Consider the following 24,697-nt stretch of genomic DNA (forward strand, 5'->3'; position numbering starts at 1 on the left):
ATTAAACACAAAAAATAGGACAAAATCAAAAAGTATGATGATTGAAAAACATTTGTGGATCATGTTAAGTAAATAAGTACTTACTTAAATTTAAGCTACTTACCACCAAACAAGCTAGATGGATTGAATGGTCTCCTCTTGTTTGAAACCTTTCTTATATTCTAATGGTCTAGTGTGAGACTGAGTGATGAATGATGAATTTAAACAAATGGGCATATAGTCATGGATCATTTAAGTACTGTATGTGGCACAGCACCTACAAAGCCAACAGTCAGCAGCCATATCACTCTGCAACTCACAATTGGCAACCCACTGAAGCTAAGCAGGTGTGAGCCTGGTCAGTACCTGGATGGGAGACCTCCTGGGAAAAACTAAGGTTGCTGCTGGAAGAGGTGTTAGGGGGGCCAGCAGGGGGTGCTCACCCTGTGGTCCATGTGTGTCCTAATGCCCCAGTATAGTGATGGGGACATTTTTCAGAATGATAACATTAAACAATTAAGTATCTCTTTTGATCTCCAAGACTAAAACATTTAAAATTCTAAATTTCCAGGTTTTTCTGTCGGTTGCTATCTTCTGCACCCTTCTCACTCTTTGCATCACATAGTAGAGTTGCTTGTTTCTTTCTCGAGAGCAGAAAAAATGATAGCCAACCTGTTATCCAACTAATTGTCTTCCATTAATTGGTCAGGTGACAGGGATATCAGGTCACTCGCAATCGCTTTTTGAATGTGGTTTCAGACAAGAATCTCCATCTTAACTGAACCTATCACCCTCTTACAAGTTGTTATCCATCTACCAGTTTTTTTTAATGCCTTAATTATATCAGGTTATACTGTATATATTTTTACTTCCTTAAACCCAGTGACTTCAACCTAAAATTGAAAAAAATGATTTTGACAATATTAAAAGAAAAATGAAAAAAATAAAATTTTGGTTATCACTGTGGATAATTCCTTCAAAAAATGCAGTACACTTATATACTGTGTGCGCTGCATTTGTAAACACTTAAACCTAACTTTGTTTTCCTAAAATTTGTTTTTTGGTTGATACATTGTTGCTTATGTATATATTTAAAAGGAAACTTCCAATTTTGAAATTTTTTGAAAATTGAGTAATTTTATAATTGAGTCAATTTATAATTGAGTCAATTTATAATTGAGTAACATTTATTGGTGTATGAACAGTATATTTTTCTTTAATAATTTTAAAAGAAATACATTATATATTGTATGATAAACCCTAACCTCTAAGATCATCAGATAAAGCTGTAAAAAGTGTGCATTATTAATGATATCATTATATTAATAGTATTGTATTATTTTTCTTTTTATTATTTGTATTATTTTATTGTATGTTTTTATACTACTAATAGTATTGTGTCAATAACAACAACAATAATAAAATAATAATAATTATAATTATAATAATAATGCACATTCAATTTACTTTTCCAAGTATCAGCAATCAGTAGTTCAACTGGGAGGTGGTGGATGAACTGTCATTACTTGCAGACCAGACAACCACACAGGAGTCCAATATTCACAAATGGTCATTAAAACATTACTTTAGAATAGCAATCACACCAAGGGAAATTTAGTGATTAATCAAGATTTTGTGAAGACTGCTCTGGTGGACGATGGGAGGGGCAAGTGTGGCGCAGATATACAGAACAATATGCTAATTGTCATGTACTGTACAACAAACAGATTGATGGGGAATTCCAAGTGTGATAGTCTGGGCACGGAGTGTCTAGTCATTAGAGAACTCCATTTGTAGTGATTGATGGCAACCTGCCTGCACAGCGGTACATTGATTATGTCTCTCAACCTCACTGGCTGCTCTTCTAGCAAGCTCATCCTGATGTAACAACATTCCACCTGGAATGTCTATTCAGTACAACGTTGAGTGCACCAGCTACAGAAAGATTTTGTGAGATTATAAATAGTACGTTTCTTTCTGATGCCTATATGTAAAGTGCTTTGGGATCCTTTGGGGGTAAAAAGTGCTATATACTGTAATTGAAAGGAATTAGTTACATTTTAAATGGCCAGGAATTATGAATGGTCTCCTGGTGGCCAAACAGAAGCTGAATCAATGAGGGGAAGTATAAGTGGTCCCTCGACAATTTTCCATGTACTGCAGAAGGATGGTGTGATTGATAGTGTGAAATGTCACACTTAAACCCAGAAAGAGACTAATATTAAGTGACCTGGACTCAGACGTTACCAGGAAATCATTAACTACATTAATAAGAGCTGTTTCATCATTGGGTTTCTCTCTTTAGCCTGATTGCAATGGTCTGAAGAGCTCATTAGAAGGTTAAATTATAACTGAGTTAACACTAGCTGTTCCAAGATTTTTAAGAGAAATGGCAAAGTAGAAATAATATGGTAGTTGTTAAGTACTTGGAGGGAAGTACGTGACTGTTTTATTTGAAACAAATTGTGATAGCAGCAAACTGTAAACCTGCGAGAGCAAGGAAAGATTTCAGGGATTCATTGAAAGCTCAGGCAGAAACATATTAGAACGTTTTTGGGGACAGTTTGTCAGAACTATTAAAAGAGGATGAGATTCCTTAGTATTTAAAATCAAGCATTGTAAATATGGAATATTCTGCACAGGATTAATATTTTAGACCAGCATCTCAACACAGACAACAGCTAAACCACTACTCCTGCCATAATTTTGGTATTTTCAAATATAGCCTTATGTAGCTGCAAATAGTTACTTACACAGTATTTGACAAGATGAAGTCTTCAATAATAGGGAAGCCAGCACCCACCAGACATCACCAATGGGGGGTAATTGCATAGCAATCAGATACCATGAAATCCACGCCAAGGTAGCAACATCAATTTTAAAATTTTTAATTGGTAATCCAGCAGTCCACCATTTCAAGACAAGTTCAGATTAAATTATAATGAACTGTTAAAACAGGGGTCTCCAATCTTTGTCCCGAAGGGCTGTTTCTAGGTCTCTTTAAGCAGGAGGGCCTGAAGTGCTGGGGGAATATAGTAAATTCATGTTGTTAAGATCCCATTTGGACTGAAAACCTGTATATGCACTAGCCCTCCAGGACCAAGATTGGGGATTTCTGACTAAAAGGTTAATGGAGTTTAGACACTGTACATAGCAGAGAAAATTACCAGCAAACACCACATAGTGCCATCACTCCCAGTAGAAGTAGAAAATTCCAGAATTATACACGGTCCAAGAATAAAAAAACTAAAATGACAATTAATGTGATCAATAATATTGAATTTCAGACTATGTTACCCTTGCATAAATCAATTCATTTAAAATGTAATGCTGATTAACACATACCCAATTTTAGACTAACACCTTCAGCTACAGTATCTCACACCATTTTTCTTTTTTCTGCAAAGATTGTGTGCTTTTGCTCATTTTATGAAACATAGTGCTTTAAACACCAGGCTTTATATCTCTGAATAAAAATTTATAGCATGACCTTCCAGAATAGCTGCATATACTAAATGGGCAAAAACAGAAGCTGTCCCATTGTTTTATTTGTCTGAAGATTTTTTATTTGTAAATTCAGATTCCCTGCTGCAAATGTCATTGTACATCCTCAAGGCAAGAAAGAAAAGTCATTTCAATTTCAAACTACATTAATTCTAAATGAACCCATACCTATTCCAACATTTGTTAAAATCGGGTCGCTCTTAAAAATAAAACTTGCATATTTTAATCAGGGCAGTTAGTGTGCCTTATTCCACAGAAATCCATAAACCAATAGATGTCTGGAAGGCATTGCAAATATAGCCATTCTGAAAAGCAAATAAGACGGCGAAATCTAATTCAGACCTAGAAGAAAATCTGTTAACCACGATATCAGTATCCACAATATGTCCAGATAATGCTTCTTTATTATTCATGGGTGCAAAAGATCAGTAAATGTAAAGATGATGTTTTCATGAGTCTAAAATATTAAAGAGTGAACTGTTTAGAATTCCTTTTTTAGCCAGTGCTTGTCAAAAATGTGTCAGGCTAAGCTCTAAACTACAGACACAATAAAAATATATTAATAATATGTTTTTTAAAGTAACCCAGGGCACAGATAAAAGCATTACTCTGACTATTTTGTTTCAATATTTTATATATTTATGTCATGTTAGTATAGTGTTATATTAAACAATTATTCAATGAGAAGGAATAGTGCAGTACTACAGTATATCAGACCTATACGCCCGTCCTGAAGAGGAACATGATATAAGGTTCCTCCATTTCTTTCTTACATGTAAAATTAATCATTCAGCAGTACTCATGTGATAACATTACAGACTATTGGTCACAAATATAAGGTATAGGCACAAAGGAATAACAGTATCCATGCTTTGTTAATGTTTATTGAGTATGTTATGCTTTGGCTTTGATTGCTTGGTTAAGTGGCAGCCTCGTGGCCCTGGGATGTCCCCAAAAAGAAAAAACACGGACCCCCAAACCCCCAGTGTAGAAACAGATGGGAGGAATGTGCAACTGTATGGGGAGGTACAGGAGTGCTTGAAATTGGATTGGATGTACTGTATGCACGGTACAGTATTCCTTTGAAGACCAGCGACTGTTTTTTTTAAATTATGAGGTCGGAGATATCTTGATGGGCAGCTGAGAGTGATGCGCCAATGTGAAATGAGTGACAAGAAAATTGCTCTTCAGGGAGAATCCAGATCTTTTGTTGAAATTTCACAAAAAACGGAAAAAGCTATAGGATATGATGAGGCCTTTTTCATTAATCTGGAGAGGATCTGGAAGCTGTGAGAGCATCAACAATATTATTTAAATAGGCTGAGATGTGTGCTGTGATTATTAAGTATTGATTAATACTATAAAGCCATTTGGTCTTTTTTCCAATTGTGGCTCCAAAGAAAGGCAGTGACAACAGTTGGGTATAATCCAAACAGGGCAGAAGGCTTTTCAGAAGGCGATATTGAAATAAATGCAGATGGCCAGTGTGGTTTGAACCACTGACCTTGATAACAGGCTCTTTAGTTTGCAAAAATGAAGGTTGGTTGAAAATGATGCTACGTTCATGCTGGATGTTGAAAGTCGGGGAGAATGTTGGCTGTGTTGGATGCCGGGGATAGGGGCAGGAGGAAAAGCTGACATCACATTGGAAAGAACAGTGTAGAATGCCTGCTGGATATGCTGGAGGTCGGACCCTGGACAGATCCAGAGTGGAGGAGTGGGTAGCTGCTTGCCTAGACTGTTCTTATAGTTAATTGTGTAATGTGTTCTGCGCATTGGGTGGAAAGTCATAGGAATTACTGTGCTATGGGGTTATGTTTGTGTAATGTAAAGAGGATTAATCCACAGTAATAAATTGTAAAAAATAATAAAGTAATAAATTGGTGTATTATGTAATATTACTGTCTTGTCTAGTCTGCAGATGAATTGGTGCTTCTGGGAGATAAAAAGAATCTGTAGCAAGGGAGAAAGGGTCCTAGCTCCCTATATAACTGGAAGGTGAAGCAGTCAGTGACATAGCATATGCAGTCTCTGCATTTAGGGGTCACCCAAACTGTGACATTATCCCTGCGATTGATTTCCCATCCAGGCAGTGAATTATATATTGTCTACTCCACTGAATGCAACAAAAACTAGGATGAGCTTTGGCCCCATGAGCTACTGTATATATATAAAGAACTGTACTTTTTTGACATTTATTCAAACACTTTACAAATAAGAAGAATTTTATTGTGGAAATACTGTATCAGTAGAGCTATACCTGCTTGGTAAATTCTAAAGAAATATTGTAACATAGAGTAGACAAACATTTTTACGAAAAAAGCTAAATTAAGTATATTCAGGTTTAGGCTTCACATATATTATTATGGTTTTTGATTACTAATATTTGTGTAATTAACTACCAGAATCACACATTCTACTGTACATTGAGGGTTATGGAAGTACCACTCTCCTCTTTTTCTCCAAGCACACATCTTCATTTGGAAGTACTGTAAGGAAACATGCCTTTTGAAAATACTGTGTCAGTTTTCTTATGCTTCCTGGTTTGTCAGTGTCACTTCTACCCCATTTCCACTTACCACTTTTAGTAGTACCCTTGTCAGACTGTCTGCTTTAAAGGACCAAACTGGTATTTTAGGGAGTAGTTTGCTATGTGCTTGATGATTCTTGTCAATGCCTTTGTGTTTCAGACAACCTATAAGAATGGCACATACAAGCTAAACTAGAACAGAATAGGTAGGGGAAGGTGGGAATGCCTGCTTTGCTTGAGAACATACAAAATGACTGTATGATGAATGGAGGAAAGCACCATACAGACCTTTTACTGTGTGCATCTTGAAACCTGAAAATACTTCCGAGGATGTAGGAAATCCTGCATCAAAGGCAATTAAATCAAAATAAATCAAAATATTAGAATAAAATATTATAAATTAAAAAAGTAAGCAAAACAAGTAAAGTTTAGTTGGTCCTTGCATAAACATAATTTCATTATTTTCGAATGTAACTTTCAAAAACTTAATGTGTGTTATCATCTCCGAGTTTTTCATCCGCAAGTAATACAATCTTAAATGCAGTCCAAAATGATCTACTTTCAGCTAGCGCTCGTTCTGGGCATGCATAACTATTAATCTTAATAAAGTATAATCGTCATAAAATGTTAAAATTCTGTATAACCTTAGCTGTAGGGCTGTATCTGGAGAATATGTAGCAGAAATGCAGGCACCCATTTTTAGGTGGATTGTCCAGCTGAGGCACAAGTCAAAGCAGTTAATAAAAGCTAAGTATTATATGTTGTCTCTGGCATGCTATTAAAATCTGAATAGTTGCGTATATTTTCCCCTTCTTCCTTATCATTTTGTATTGAAGTATTAGTGTTTTGCTTGCTACTGCTTTCACAAACTTCCAATTAACATGTTTTGCTGTTCAGTCCACAGCCTTAAATGGTGAAGATGAAGATAATAATTAGATCTTTAGTTCTGTCTCTCATGCTCCACTTTATACAAGTTTATGGTATTTTATCACAATAACATACACAGAATGTCAGTTAAAATCATTAGCACCATATGTGCCTTTGTATGTGAAATTGTCTAAAAACATTAAGGTCTATGCCTGGCTGCCAATTTAGCATTTTCATTTACTACCCCATTTCAGTGAACTGTAAAACCTGAGTGCATGCCTAAATTGAACAAAGCAATGGTTGGGTCTTTCCACTGAATTTCACTTTCACTAAACAAATTAAACTACTTTTAAATAGTGTTATTTATACAGTGACCTTCAAAATTATTGACAGCCTTGATAAAGATGAGCAAAAAAAGGCTGTATCCAAATAAAGAGTTCTGGTAATAAGTTATATTTTATGCTCAAACATATTGCTCAGAGAACAAGCTCTTTTGCTAACATTATATAATATTATTGGGTGCCAATACATTTGTAGGCAACTGCATATATATCTTTTTGCAGGTATTTGCATTATGTTTCAGTGTTTACAATAAAATAAAACACAGTTATGAATCACTAGAAGAGTGTCATGAAAATGCTTCAGATGATAATTAGGAGAAAGACTTATTCTAAACTTTTAAACAATATTACATAGATACTGTAATGTGTTTTATATAATTGTAAAATTAGAACCTTAAAAGTGGAATTCCTTTTCAAAAACAACATAAATTAAAATGTTCATTATCAAGAAAAATATATGACACTGTTTCTTTCTAAGAAGGAAAGATGTAACAGACTGTTTTGTTCCTGAACATGAAAGATATCTAACTATATTTATTGTGTATGTTTATGTAAAGTGGTGTGTTCTATTTTGGTATCAGGATTAATACATAATTTATTTTTACACAGCAAATGTAATAACAATAACTTACTACACACTGGAAGAAGGCTCCACAGCCTAAATGTTGTGTTTCCTTTCTTTTCTTTTCAGCATGGAGTAAACCCATTACCTGCTCCTTATATATACTACTCTCTCTCTCATCCTAGCTTTAATCCCGCGTCAACAGGGTCTGCTTGTCGGCACACCCATCTCCATTTGGTGGTTTGAACCAAATCTTTGAGCTGACGTTGCCATTAAATGCGACCGAGTCGCACCACCTGCCGTTGGAGCTCCTTATATATACTACTTATATATATGTTTATAATTACTATCGTATCATTATACTGTATGATCTTGGCTGTATTATTCCTTTATGCTCAAGGGTCATGGAGCATTATGAGAACAAAGACAAAACTTATTCTCATCTTTATATCCTCATTTACATTTTGACGTTTTTCTTTATTTTACAAATGAGAGTTGTAATATTTCACCAAAAATAAAAAATCTTAAAAAATTATGTTACAATTTCCAAGCCTAATTTTTTTGGTCTGAATAAAGGTAATCTGAATTATGTTGAAGTAAAAAAAATGTTTTTTTTTTACATTTTCATACTTTTGTGATTACAGTATGTTCAGAGGATCCAATTCTTGATGTGTAGGGAAAAAAAAAACCTTGGCCATGTACATCTGCAATTTGTACAGATTTACAAATTAAACGTAGTCCTTGTACAGTAGCTGTCTTTTTTGGATAGAGATGGCTACAGCATTTAGAGTGGGAAGCTACATCAGCATGTGAGCTGCAAAAGGAACAAGACAAGGTTAATTCCAGGCTGAAAAGTAAATTGAAAAAGATAAAACAGGACATTTCAGCTGTGTGTTTCACACACTTAAAAGGGTTTCACAGCCAACATTGTGATTTTCTTTTTTTTTCTTTTCAATATGGAATTAACCTCTACATGTTTCTCTAAGCCTCACAGGATTAAAGTGTTGCTTTATCAAATGTCTGACCTGGTCTTTTGGGAAGGCTCTATGGGTTGTGTAAAGTTAAGTCACCTGTTATCCGAAGAGAGCTAATCTACATAGGTCAATATTTATATGTACAACTAATGGCTGAATCAATCTAGTATGTTTGTAAGGAATTTATTTCATGAAAACAACGACAGGCCTGTCAGTTTGATGATCCTTGAGAAAGTAGCATTGCTAAAGCTGCTTGAGAAGTCTAGATAATGTCACTTGCAACCTGCTGCTTCCTCTGGTGATCAGTGACTGGCTTATATGGGTAGCTCTTTTGAAATCTAATGATCAATAAAGAGCACAACAGGCGGTCTAGAGGCGAAGAGATTGAAGTATACACTTCAAGTCAAACTGTAATCTTTATTTCCCTTGTAGTGGGTACACTTAAATGCATTCATTTTTTCAAAACAAAACCCAAAGATGTTTTGTTTTTATTCATTAGAAAATGATTAAACCATGTTCTTCAATATTTATGCCACAGCATTTCATTTACCATAAAGATTTAAATATATAAAATGCACAATTGTGGGACTAAACGTTCTTTAAAATGTTCTTAATTTAAAATATTTCTATTTTGTTTTTTTAGATTAAATGCAAATAGTCAAATGATACTATAAGATCTATACTATATAACATATAGCATTCAGTTTTTTATCCATTTTGTATTCTTTTGTTAACATTTTACTGCCCTCTGTGTTTTTGAATGCATTTGTACTGTATATTCATGTCATCTTTCTGCAATGTGGCTTTTAAGAATTTGAAAAATACCTAGTATTACTTTAATGTCATTTTATGTTTTTGTTTCATTTAAGGCTATGTATTTTACTTTTATTATTCTACACAATTTAAATTTGTGTTTAGTCTTTCAGTATAAGATGAGTGCAGCTCGATTGGGCTTTTGATATTCATACAAACGCTCATTTAATGTATTAAACTAAACACAGATAGTTATTTATTTGCTTCTAAGACAGGGATGGTATTGTAGGATTCCCATCCCCCCACAATATCACAAAGCATTTCATGACTGCTACAATACACTCATAAATGGAAAATCATTTATACATTATTCAGATTGTATGCAATTTCCAACATTGTAAAGATTGGTGTGGAGTAAATCGATATGCACTTCTTTTGTATTATCTTAACTGCAGGCTATGGTAATACATGCTATTGTAATACCCTGATGCACACAAGCTGTCCTAATTGCTTGAGGCAGAAGATGGTCCATTTCTTTCAACAGCCTTCAATATAAATCCTTTTGAAGCCATCTACAGAAAGTACTTCATGTATTACTTCATAAATGCAGCTTCAAGAAATGAAATTAATAAAACTACTATTTTAGTATTAAGAAACATTTGGAGAACATCTGTGAAAACATTTACTGAATCTGCAATCTGCATTCTATGTAGCATTTGAGTACTTGGTGTGTCTTCTGATTACAAAATATAAATAGTGAGACTTATAGTCCAGACGGTGTTGGTTAAAGCTTGGGCTACATGAGTAGCGTGTGGCATTCTACAGGCCTTGATGCACAATTGACTGAGCACTGCCAGGACTGAAAAAATATAAGCACATATGATAGACTACAATTATTAGGAGGCAATTTGGCCAATCTGGACGGCCAAAGGTGACAGTCACAGACTAGTAGCATGTGTTGCCACCATACGAGGCAATACAAGTTTACATTTGCAATGCATGTTTTGCACTGGCTTGCAGATGCGGTGTTGTGGGATTTTATTCCATTCTTCTCATAGAACCTGCACATGTTCATGTTCACTGGTATTTGAACCCTAGATACCACCCGTTGACCCAGCTTATTCCACAAATATTCAATTTGGCTCAGATCTGGTGAGTAGCACATTCACTGCCATATTCTAATCTCGCAAGAATGCCATTGGTACACATGCTGCATGATAATGTTAATTGTTTTTCTGGAATATTGTTATGTAAGGATGAAAGCAGATGAATAGTCCCACGTCTTGGCCAATGTAGTGCTGTACAGTCAGGTTGTCATCAACCACTGTACGTTGCTGCAGAAGTTCTGTAGTTTTGTAGTTCTGTAAAAAGCCAGACTGCTATACATTGGCCTTTCCACAAACTGGTTAGAAATACACAACAACTAGCAGATCATTCTGCACATTTGAACCTACATACTGTACTGATGTCTATCATCAGGAACATCTATTATATACCTCCACTGTTAATGAGTCCACCTGCAGTGACTCTCATGCCATTTAATTCTAAGCATCTGGACCCTATACAGTCTGTCCATCTAGCCTACAAACTATGAATGCAGATACAGTGGAACTGGACATGGAAATGAACATGAAGATGGAAATGATGATTTGAGTTTTGCAAAGTGTTGTGACTTGTGGTAACTCTGATCATGGATGATCATTCAGGGACTGTGTGTGGCTGTAACATCATGCCAGGTTCAAAATTGCTGGTAGTGAACAATCCACAAACCATCAACTCTCTCATTAATGGAGTAAAGTCTTAGAGCTCAACACTTCACACCCAAAGTTCCACATTGTATTCCTAACATTGACCACACTTAGATGCCAAGAGTAATTCCTTTTTATATGAGTAGATATTTATAAAAGAAAGTAGGACTGCCTTCATAATAACCAATCCTAACAAAACAGCATCTAAATAAAAAAGTGACAAGCTCCACAAAAAGAAGAGTTAAATATTTCCACTAATAAGAGAAAAACAGCACTTTTCCCTAAATTTTATCTGAGCCCCTTGAGTACCCAATACCTAATATGTTTCAGTCCACCAGTGAAAGTTTTGGTTTGTCAAAGAGGAATCCAGTCATGAAGATGTACTATAAAGTAATTTGCCAAATTCTTATTTTCATTTTGCTCTGGATCTTCCCTTATCAGGTATAGCACATAATCATGTCTTGGGCAAGTTCCAGCCTTGTAAGTTGCAGAATTCCCAGTTTGATAATATAAGGAGTCATGTGGTCTCCGCACATTGAGAGATGTTATCTAGCTTAATCTGGGTTTATAGGATGCTTATGATAAAGTACCTTAAATATCCAAATACCCCAACAGATATACCTCCGTCAGCAGCTGGTGCAGTTCTATAAGATGAGGGACAATGAAAATAATCAGGTTGCAGATTCATGTTACACCTGACACACAACTTTATATCTTCTTTTCTAATCTATATAGCAAACAAACATTCAAACAACTTAACAGGAACAAGCCAAGTTTCCATTAACTGGGTCACTTCAGTATAATGTAGTTATATATTGAATTAGTTCTTTAGTTTACTGTCATAACATAGTAATAACTGATTAACACCTGCCTTAGGCAAATATTAAAGTATTAAAGCCTATATAGGCTATGATTTGCTATTCAACTTGATTTTGAAGTTAAACTTCATGTAAAACATGCAACATTTTGTTATTTTATCCTGGGGTTTACATTCACATTGTGCATACATCGACAGTATCCAGATTGTGCTAATTAACCTGCAGTGCTAATCACTTTAACACACTAGGAAGTGCTTAGATACCATGTAAGATGGAGGAAGAATCACATTTGTGGGTCTAGATCTTGTTTGCCTGATATTAAGTTACCAGCATAACACTACAGTACCTCCCAAAACTGAGAGCATATTCTTTTTGCAAAGTCAGTTGATAACAGAAGTTGAATTTGGGTTTCTATAAACATGTGTGTATTAGTCACAATTATTTGTCATGGTAATATCCCTCCATTTGCAGTAAATTTCTCATCAAATACAAGATTGTGGTGAGCCGTATCTGGAAAAACAGTGGAAAACAATGGATGCAAAACCGGAAGCACTGGCCTAGACTCAAGTTGATTGCACAGCACATGCACACACAGTGCAATTTAGAGATAACATTTAATCTAGATAGCATGTCTTTGGACTATGAGAGGAAACAAATCCACATAGCCAAGGGACCAACATGTAACCTCCACACAGAAAATCCCCACGTCAAGAGTCAAGCCAGGACTGAAAAGCTATGAGGCATCAGGGTTAACCATATCTCCTAGCATATCAACTACTGTGATAGAACACTTCTCAATTAAGTTGAATAAGAGTTTATTGTTATGTTTTGAAGGTGCGAGGAACTTATTAATTACTGTAAATGATCTTAACTTATTAATCAACTCTAATCATATGTGACAATGACAATTTTGTGTTAGGAATGTACAGTAAGCAACCAATGCATTCTCATTATAACAACACATACTGTACAGTGCTCTTCAAAATATGAATAGTCAATCTTTATTATGGACACTGATACATAAATATCTTATTTCATATACGAAAACTATGTCAATCCTGTAATTTGGTTTAGTGTAAACTGTTCCTAAAATATAACTGCATAGAAACGTTTTTTGCAGAAATAGAAAAAATAGAAAATTAAAAGAAAACATGCCAAAGTCATTACTAGTTCATGTAAGTTTGACTTTTGTAGTAAGTGGCTAACAGTTAAATGCCTTGGAGCAGCACTATTGTTTTTTTGAGGGTGTTGAAAAAGCTAACATAATCTTCTTGTATTTTTTTATTATTGGCTATACTGTGTGTGTAAAGATCTGTGGTATAAAATAATCTTCAATGCCAAATATAAAAATTCCTTAGTTTATTATTTTAAACAAGGTCCTAAAACAAATCAAAAGGATGATAAACTAAGTTTGTAGCTATGTGAGCAATAATAAAGACAAATTCAATCAACTGTTTCAGGCAACTTGGAATTGTATGCCTGGAGAGGAATTTATTGGCGATGATAATTTCCATGCTATAACAGATTAATGTTTTTTTCATATCAGCATAAAAAATATTGTGCATTTTTAAATTTACAAGAAAGAGATGTTTTGTAATAATGTCTGGATGACCTATGAGTAACATTTAGTTTTCCAGGAGTGTTAGGGTTTAAAGTGAACATCTGGTTCCTGTGGATATTTTGTTTTCTTTCTTTAAAACTTTGGAGGGATATCATGTTTTGAACTTCCTTTACTCCTTTTCAAAGGCCTCAAACTAGTAAATTTAGTTATTACATGACTAGCAACAAAACGTTTTGCAAGGGAATTATGGAATTAATAAAGAATAATTTTCCATATAACCATAGAAACTTAAAAGCTGTGTCAATATTAAAAGGAAATTCGCACCGCTATGCTGATGTTTACACAGAGGTAAGATATGTATATATATATTCTGATATTTTTAACATGATCAGAATATACATTAATATATTTTAACTGATCTTTGTAAACTTTACGATGTCTTTTAACCTAAGGCATGGTCCACAGTGAGCTGTTTGCTTCATATTGTAGAGAATTGTACTTTAGAACTTGTACAGAAAAAGAATCAAACATTATTTGCAGGGTTGTGAATTTGTAAGTAAAAAAAAAAACAGCACGTGTAAACTTTCACCACTTGGTGGAGTACCGAATCTTCAGCTGTAAATTCACAAGCTCCTTAGAATTAAAAGGAAAATGAAGAAATAGATGAACATTTTCAGTGCACACAGATTGACCAAGAAATGATAGAACGTGTAGTATTTTCAAACACAATGTTGAATATGCAGTGAAAATAATTTTTAATATTTTACATATACTGTATTGCAGTATGAGCAGGAAGAGGGATGGTGTCGTAACATGTTGGTAAGCACTTTTGGGTCCTGAGTTTGATTATGGAGTGCACAATCTTCTCTATGAACTTTGCAAGTTCTCCCTGTGATTGCATGTTTTACTCCAGGTGCTCTGGTTTCCTTACACCTTCTAAAGACATTCTGGCTAGGTTTGATGTGAACAATTTAGAATAAGCATTTTCTAAATATTTCCTTTGTGCATGTATGTTTGTGCCTTGCAAGGACTTGCATTCAGCCCAAGGTGTAGTCCTACTTTGCGCCCTATGGTTCCAGCATTCTCAAAGATGATCAATGATGGATGGAATAGAAAGAAACCAAATGGTTAAAATCAGGAATTTCATACGAGTGAAGTCGATACAATGTTCTATTTTCCACATGCAGTGTGTTGAGGGATTTCCTCTAGTCTTGCTGGTCTTCTAAAAGCAAAACCATTTATTTATCATCTGTCTGGTACCTGGTTTAAGTCTAGTTTTAGGATTTTATTTTTTGCTGCTGGCCCTAAAATGTAAAAACATTGCAAGTGTTTATTTGGCTTGTTAATACATACTGTAATAAACACTTTTTTATCAGTTAAATATGGTCCCTTTTTAAAAAGAGGATGATTTCCATTTTACAAGGGGAATACTTGCAAGGAAACTGAAAAAAAAAATATTTGAAAAGAAATAATGATGTATACGATTTTTAAACCAACTAAAAGTGCAGTGATGATTCGAACGAGAGCCTGTTGATGCTTAGATATTCTCATTAAGCAGATAATTGATAGCATTACTTATGTTTTAAGGAGACAAATAATTAATCAGTAAACTCTTACAATATTCATGTTGAACAATCTGTTCCTATTCATAATGAATGAAAAAAAAAATGCTGGCCAGAATGAAGTATGTATGCACTATTGGAAGCACAGATGGGTGGTTGTAAAAACATTGCTTATTAGCAGTCTATGCCTAATGGGGGAATGTAATTTCCTTAAATGATGCTATTGATGGTGCAAAGTGATCAATATGACATGGAAGCAGAGTTTTAAGAACAGGTCAGTACAGGATTTCTTTTGCTGATGAGGCATCTGCTCTCAGTGGGGGGTTCATTTGGCCAGCTTTGAGAGTGGCATTATTGCTCACTAATATTGAGCCATTTACTAAGGAGCATAAAAAATTGACAGATCTGGATACCTATTAGCAAGGTGACGGGGAAACCTAAAAGGAAATTAATTGGAAGTTACACCACATTAACTATATGTCGACTGCCTTAATGGGCATTGTGAAACAAAAAATAAGCCTTCATTAGCCCTCAAGCCCTGGTGATCCTGAATGGTTTGCTTAATGAAACATAAAACTACCAGCAATTTCTCGAAAAAGAGTGACACGGCTTTTGGCAGCAGCTCAACTTTATCTTGTGTTTAAGGTTTACTCTGCTGCTTCTGAATGTCATATTAAGGTCCTAATGGAACTCGCAGCTTCTGAAAGACTTCCCTTTTCATTTAAGAATTTGTCTCATGGGTGCACATTTGCTTCATCCTTGTATTAGTTGAAGTGTGTGAAAAAATGGTTTCACATTGAATGTGAGCACTGATTTTAGTATAATACAGAAGAAAATGCTGAATTACTTTTCTCTTTTAATGAAGACCATTTTGTTTTTCACCTTGAAGGTTTTATGAGGTGTGCTAACATTTCTTTTCTGCATTAACTTTATGTTTAAATCTGGTCTTGTGAGTACAGTGAATCCCAGATAACATGCCACTAAAGTGGCTGATGTGGCATCATTAATTTCTAACCAGACAAAAACCCTATTTTTTTAACACTTTGAAAATAAGCCAAAATGTTCTGGAAGAATGAAATAAGGATATTTTGAGCTCAACGACATTTCTATTAATACAATCGCTGTGAATTGATCATATTTTGGGAAGTGGTCTAAAATGGAGCTTCTATTCAGAAAAGTTAGAAGCATTATGGATCTCAAAAAGACACAAAAATCAGTGTTTTTCTGCACGTAATGCAAAAGGAACATCTTAGGAAAATGTGAAGCAATTATTATATAACAAAATTAAGTGAAGCAATTATTTATATAACAAAACATAACCTTTTTCTGAGATTTTTGTTGAGGGAAGAGGGAACATTTCTATTATTATTTTCATAAAAAGAAGTTGGGAATTTACCATCTGGTGCATATTAATCAAAACTGTTGGCTGCCTAGTTTGATCTCTTAGCTTCTTGAACATTTGAAAGCAAAAGAGAAGTTATGAATATGAGAAGTTTTCAGAATGTCTTCCCCTTTGTTATTTTTTTGTAACATTTTGATTAAAAACCTTTCTTGAAACAATTCCTAGTGAATTGTTGTCAATAACATTAATAATTGGCATTGCGTACACAAATGTGTCTTGATAAATTATTTGGTTCTGAATCTTCAGGTTCCAGTTATTCTGTTTACTTATGGTTCATAGGCACATTGTGCAAAGTGCAGGCAAAGGTAACTATTCACCATGTAGAGATAAGGGGAGAAAATGGAATGCTACAATTGCAGTATTTAATATAAATATTCTGGAAAATCCTGTTTGTGTTGGTCAAGATGTTTTTCTTTCTGACTATAAATGACACAGCTTGGAATAATTAGTGTTTGCTCATGACTGCAACAAAACAATATAATGCTATTAGCTAAAACTACTACATACAAATACAATGCAAGGTTTCTGTGAAATCTATCTAAGGAACATACTAGGAATATACTAAATGTACTAGTAAATATGCTAAAAAAGGTTGTTTCACCTTATAGCATATGGAAGAGGAGCTATGAACTATGAACCAATGGTTTATTTCTTATTCTTTAATATTTATTTATAATAAAATGTTTTTTGCAATTTATGTAGCAACCTGCTATTAAATGAATATGCATTGGTGTACTGCATCTACCCAAGAAAATACCTTAAAATATTTTGAAATGGATCCTGTTAAACAAATCCTGCAAGGTAGGGCAGAAAATCTATTTTATTGCCTGGAAAAAAAATCAGGTCTCCATTTAGCAACTACCAGAAAAAAACCCCAACATATTTATCTTTTGCCTAAGAATTATCCCCACACTGTGCTGAGACAACAATCTGTATTTTTATAAATCTTGTCTGGACTAAGCTATCTTAATCCTGTGAATATCAGATTGAAGCCAGATCAAAACTGTAAGTAGTTTCTATATTCCTTACTCTGGATTTAATTTAACACTTTCTCTCCCAGAATTTTCAGTTCAAGAAGAAATTATGTGGTCTGTTATAAGAATTAGTCACCTTTGTAAATGTAACATTTCACAGAAAAAATAAAATAAACAGTTAAGGCTTAGACAGGTAATGTAGCATTGTTTGCAAATATATAATCCATTAAACTGTGGTAAAATGCAGTAAATGTAAAATCATAGAGCAATATGGTATACTGTAGCAATAGAAATATACAGCCATGGTTAATTAAAGTAAATGCATGATATACACATAGAAAAACAAAGTAATCCCAATAGAAGCCAATGCAAGTCCAACACTGCATACTTTCATAGAGGTCATTTCCTACTGCAGTGTATTTTAAATACTAACATTTTGTTAGAATTCCACGGATCCAATGATAGCATATTTGAAGTAGATGGATTTTGTTTTGCTCAACAGTAAGTGTTGACCTTTTCATTTTACACAAAATAGAAAAGAAGATTCATACAAAGCTTCAGATTTTACCACCTGTTTGAATAGCTTTTTTTAAAAAAAAAACTAATTTTCTTATGATGTCAGCGTGATCAACAGCATATTATTAATGAGAGTTTCACATCTTGATTTACTCAATTTTATTATATTTTACACATTGACTTAGTACTATATGTCAATCTACTGTATATATTGAAGGCGATTATTATCAACCATGTGGACTGACTCTTTTCTTTGCCTCTATTTACAGTAATGTAAAAGATGAATCTGCCTTTTAGAACTAAGCTTCATTATCATTATTAATGAACATTGTTAATGTCACAATGAGAAGACGCATAAAGACTGATGAATGCCAAGCACACAATAAAACATAATAGCATTTAAATAGTCATAATCACATTTAGGCAGAAATATGATCTAGAATGGCATAATTTATTCAAACTTCATTATTTCACAATTATCCTGAAAAATTACATGTATAAACTCTATAATATTGATCACCAAACCAAACATGCAGATACACTTCCAGAGTCTGTTTCCTGTATGCGGTGATAAACAGGAGACTTTGGCTTGAACAGTTGCTTTCCAGATGTTTCTGACTTGTCATTTTAACCCAAATGTCTGACACATAGATAGGATTACATGATTAAGAAAACAAACAGCTTTCTACAATATAAATGAGACCTTATAGCTTCAATTTTGCATTCTACACATTTAAACAACACACTTCCTTCTCTTTTCCTGCAGAGTTATAGTGGGTTTGTCATCGTAAGTCCATTTAATTTAATTGCTCCCCCTTCTTTCTAATATTTATTGCTGGTGATGTAAAAAAAACGAAAAAGGCAAACAAAAAATCCACTCTGGAACAAATAATGATAAAAGAAATCTAAATAAATGTTAATAATAATTGAGCAACATCTGCTTTTACAATACCCAGTTTCCTGGGACCTGAAGAGTTTCTAGATTAATGGATAAACTGGAGTTTTCAGAAATTGAATGTGGAATTTCCAGTTCAGATTTATCTTGCTGATGTTTCCTTAAAAGGGTCATTTAGAGGGCACTGCAATGACTGCTGCTAGGATACAAAAACCTGTGTGGTTTGAAGATAGATGGGTTGAGCTTAGTGGGCATGTCAGTGAACCTGATCTTTTGACATGCAGAGTATAAATGCTAAGCAGTACCACTGCTATTGTAACAATCTTAATTAATGATTACTATGATTTATTTTCTTTATCAAACTAAATGCGCCAGAAAATAATTTTTTCTTTACTTTTCTTTTAAAACAGACGGCGCACTGGAGACAGCCTTTGTTTGGCTTTAGAAATGCTTAAATGCATTTCTTACTGCTAGATATAGTTCATGTCTCCCCAAGGGGTGTCCCAGTGTAACATTTATCTTGATGATTTTGGTTTGTGAGTTTGTTACATATTCAAGTCCTCTGTATTTGTTTTGGCATTGCTTCAAGATTGCCTCGGAACTTTCATCACTAGACCTCGGAAGATTGGGAATGTCTCACCTGTGCTCGGTTTAAAGAGATGTGTGCCCAGTATCTTACATTTCATGGTGCTTCAGGAGTGTATTCTCTGCAGTCCTGTGCTGTGATTAATCTGGATATACTGGATACAGTACCTGAATTCTTCAATTTACTATTTACATATGTTTCTAAAGCCTTTAGACTAAAGTTAGTACACAGAGTTTTTATTTCTATCTAGGTCATGTGATATACAGAATGTTTCTTTATGTCACTATTTTTATAATGATAATGTTGCTTTATTAGCCCTGTACAATTTCTTGTATTAGGAATTCATCTTTTCACATACCCCAGCTTGCTCTCCATGACACACAGACAGGGAGAGAAGCTTGGGGTCAGAGTGCAGGGTCAGCCACTGTTCAGTGCCCCTGGAGCAGTTGGGGTTAAGGGCCTTGCTCAGGGGCCCAACAAAGTAGGATTCCTCTGCCAGCTGCAGGATTTGAACCAGCAACCTTCCAGTCACAGGCACAGATCCTTAGCCACAGAGCCATCGCTCTGCTTTTTATATATACACACATACAGTATATACATATCATACTGTATATTGAGAGGCAATAAAGCTGTAAAAAATGCAATTGATTCCAGTAATCATTTGTTATGCTTAACTTGTTCCCTTGTGCCATTCCATACATACTAGTATATGTTAAATGTATAAAGAGCTTTGTTTCATACAATAAAATATATTGTTGTTTGTGCACACAGCACTTGTAGATTACTACTACAGCATTATATGTAATAGTTGTTTGTTTTCTATTTTTATTCAATTACACACATTTTTTTCTCTCAGCAGTAGATTCTGCAAGTGTTGCTTAAGAAGAAGTTACAGGAGCATAGTAGGAAAGAAATGTTTTGGGGATAAAGGACAGAAGAGTGAACAGTTAAACAGGGCTTCTGGGAAGTGGAATAAGGGGACTGAGTGAAAGATTCAAGAGGAAAACACAGTGGATGGAGACGTTCTGAGAGAATGGGGCAGAGTTAGGGAGGGCAGCAGACTTTGAGAGCTTAGGTTTATGATGATGAGGGTGCATTAAGGAGGAGATGGAGGCAAGACAGACAGGCAAAAACAAAGGAGGAGACATGAGTATCAGAAGGAGTAAATGAGTGGATATTCTGAGATTTGCCAGAATAAAAAATGACATTAAAAGCCAGGGGAAGAGATAAGTTGACCCAGGGAATGGTTGTAGATAGTAGGAAATCCAGACCAGATCTAGGGGGGACACTAATGTAGACAGACTAAGAGGCAAAGAGTGAGCACTCCACTGCAAGGAGACCTGATATGGTATGTGTGATTAGTGAAGACAACCAGGTGTGTGCAGTGCCATAAATTCCCAGGTCAGTGTCTGTTAACAGTAGAATACAGTGATCTACACTGCCAAATGTGGTAGAGACATTAAGAAGGATTAAAACAGAGGAATAGAAGGCAGTAGAGTAAAGCGAATTCATGACAGAGAGGAGAGCAGTTTCAATCAAGTGAAACGAGTGAAAGCCAGACTGGAGAAGGTCAAGCAGCACGTTCAGCGGGCGGAATGCTGAGGACAGGATACAGGCATGGGAGAGAACTTCAGGGGTGATGGAATTCTGATGGGAAATCCAGGGTTTTGTAAGAGCAAGTACGTTCAGAGCAAGTTGGGCGGCAAATGAATAAATTAGCTTTGTTAGAAGATGAATAGCAGTTCGAAAGGACAGCAAAAGTGATACAAGGCTTGGTTGCATTGAAATGGACAGTAGCAAGCAACTCATGACAGAAGAGATACAACTCAGCAGGAAGGAGGCAACAAAATTAACTGGGAATTTAGTAATAATAGGCAGCAACAATGCAGAGAAGAAGCAGAAAGGAAAATAAGGAAAGCTACTCAGTTTGTCTTAGGCAGGAGGGATCATGGAAGGATATTTTTTATTTTCTTTAATAATTGAATTCAATTTTCTACTTTGTTCTTTGCTTTTTGCTGTTACCCATATTTGAATTGGTCTTCACCTTCTAATTAATTATGAATCCCCCTAATTTGCAAGTTGCTTCACCGATCAAAGCAATGCACCAATTAGCTTTTCATTAAGTCTGATGGGAGGAATATTGAACAGATTACTAATGATGCTTGGTTATTGCACGCAGTGAGGTTGCAATGGCATGTATTCTAGCAAAGTCTGGGACATGAATCTCAAAATCATTGTATTGAATTTTAAAACAGGTTTCTTCTACACTCAGTTAAAAGCTGTTTTAATTAATTATATATATGCCTTTGGTCAGCTACTGTAATTGGTTGGCATGTAATTACAAATTCTGGAAACCTTTGTTACCTCTTCCTAAAACAAACTGTTCCATGCAAAAATAGATTAAATTATTTTAATCAGTCCATATAGTGCAGTACCAAGGTGATTGTGGCTTCTCTATTTTAATCACTGTCAAGACCAGAATTCATTAAGAAATGTAGAAATTAACTTATAAGAAATGTATTTATTGTCTTTTGTCCATGAAAAAAACTATCTCAACAAGTGAGGAAAGGAAGAAATAGTAATGAAAATTAAATAGCTCTTTATAATCATCAGGTTAATGGCCTGGAAGTTAGATCTTATTAAGTAGCAGTCTCATGGCAGTCTTTATATGTAGGCTGCCTACTATACTGATAATGTCTCTGTGGAGTGGTTAAATTAGAATTTTAAGATAGCAGTTAAAAAAAGATATTGGGAAAATGCTGTGCAGATTTGAGAGGAACTCCCAGGCTGAACACTTTACAGTAGGACCTCTTATTTGCATTGGTGAATTTATTACTCAGTTAATATTAGAGTTTCAAATGATAAATGTTCCATGACTAAGAAGTTATTTTTTCAGGTTTAGGAAAATTTTATCTATACAGAAGAGAACATCACACTACTGTACATATATGATGAGAAACTTTTGACATTTCAGTTGATAAACAATAAAATAAAAAAATAAATAAAAATTTGGTAGAAACCAATGTGAATGGAAGAATTACATTGTAATCTTAATTCAATTACATAATTTAGTTACAAAATAACCATAATCATATACACACAACACTATACGTCTGCTAGTAAATGAAACATTTTAAAATAAAATGGCAATAATTGAAAAATATAAGGTGTAAACAGAAGACTTATTTTTTCTTCAGATTTTCATTTAAAATACAATAGAAGAATGTACTGTTCTACATAACCAAATCTTATCTACTACAGTGAAGCAACATTTTAAACAAAATCCTTCTTGGCTTATTTTAATTTAATTTCCTTTAACATTATAGTTTAAATACTGTATGTTATTTTCTAAAACTCTGTGAAGGTTACAAGTGGAATTTTTAAAGGATATCATTATAAGGAAGGAGGAAACTAATTTTATAATGATAAATTTAGTCATTCTTAAATGTGTGATGTCTATACGGGTATATTTGTATGCCTGTGTGTATTAATATGAGTTCTCTGTTTTTATGTTTCATATTTGCTAAATTTACAGATCTATATGCTTTGAGTTTAGAATAACGGAATATTGAGCATAACTCAAAAAGCTTGCAATGACTGAAAGTTGGCTATATCACAGGTGAAAATTATTTCTACTTAAAATGTACACTTGGAGGCAGGATTCAGCATATTTCTAGAATTTAATTGTCACACAGGCGAAGCAAGATTCACTTTTGCACATAACACTTTATTAAATTACTGCTAGTTCCCAGCTCTACAGATCATGTTAAATATCTGAATGCTTTGCCTAAAGATAGTGAAAATTGCATTCTGTATCTATTCAGATCTTCCCTATGTATAAGTTATTCAATAAGGCAGAACTCCCATTACTCAGTGTAGTTTGCTGATACCACAGAATTATTGCATTGTGTATAACTAGAACAATGCATTACAATCTAATTATGTGAGTAAGACATTTCTAATAACCCGCAGACTGGGGACACATTAATAAGGTATGGCACATTTGCATTTTTTATTCACATTTTAAATCCTGAGATTAGTTGTTTCTAATGTCACAGTAAATATAATGTCAATTACAAAAAGCTGCGGTAGGCAGCAAAGAAACTAATTTTAATGTTTCCATACCCTAAGGTTAAACATGAACATTTCAAAATAAAGGTTTTGGTGTAGGAAAAGCCACAATGCTTGTCAATCACGAGCTACAGGGTATAATTAAACGTTTCTAGACCACTTGTTTCTTGGTATTCACCACTCCTCTACTGCACTTCAGTAGATGTCCACATGGTTGAATAGTGTTTTCTCACACCAAGAAGATTAAAGCCATAAATATCAATTAGATTCTTTCTGCAGTTGTTTTGGAGTTTGTCTGTGTCTCATGGCAAAAAACAATTTTTTTGTACAAATTAGAAAGAAGTTAGAATTGAGATCTTATTTTTATCTTGTAATTGCCTTTTACTTTCACAGGAGTCTAGGTTTCCTAGCAAAGTGTAAGGGTATTTCATATCTTAACCTTAACCAGGGACTAGCCCTAAACCTGGACTTAATAATTAATGTAACAGTTGTTTAAAGATCCAAGATAACAAAAAAATTTTACCAGAATATCATGAAAATGAAAGGTTATTTACCGATATCTAAATCTTCTGCTGCACCTGAATATTTATCAATCCCTGTTTAAACTTATTTCAGAATTAATTGACTGTAACACATTTGATACGAAATGTACTTATTTTCCTTATTTTTTAAAGTATGTTGTTCTTTCCTCCCCATAAAACCTGCCTAGTTCCTGATACCTAATGTGGGAATGGAAAACAGCAAGACTACCCATTGTACAATATCACTTCTACTAAAACAAAGATTTTATCACATAGAAATGTATTCCCACACTATGCTGTCAAAAAGACTGCAAGCAAACAAGCTGAATTAATATAACTCACATAATTATTGAGAAAACTTTATTATCTTACAGCCACAGAAGATAAGATTTTTTTGTTATTTACAGACTGTGAAGTTGGCAGGGTTTGTACTTGGCTAAGAAGTAGTTTCACACTGCTGACCTTGGCCTCACATGCAGAGTCAGACCAAACAGCTGGAGGCGGACTGCTAAGGTCCAGATGTTGCCCTGAGG

The sequence above is a fragment of the Lepisosteus platostomus genome, chromosome 4 (genome assembly GCF_059453375.1).
Source record: "Lepisosteus platostomus isolate fLepPlt1 chromosome 4, fLepPlt1.hap1, whole genome shotgun sequence".
Lineage (NCBI taxonomy): Eukaryota > Metazoa > Chordata > Actinopteri > Semionotiformes > Lepisosteidae > Lepisosteus > Lepisosteus platostomus.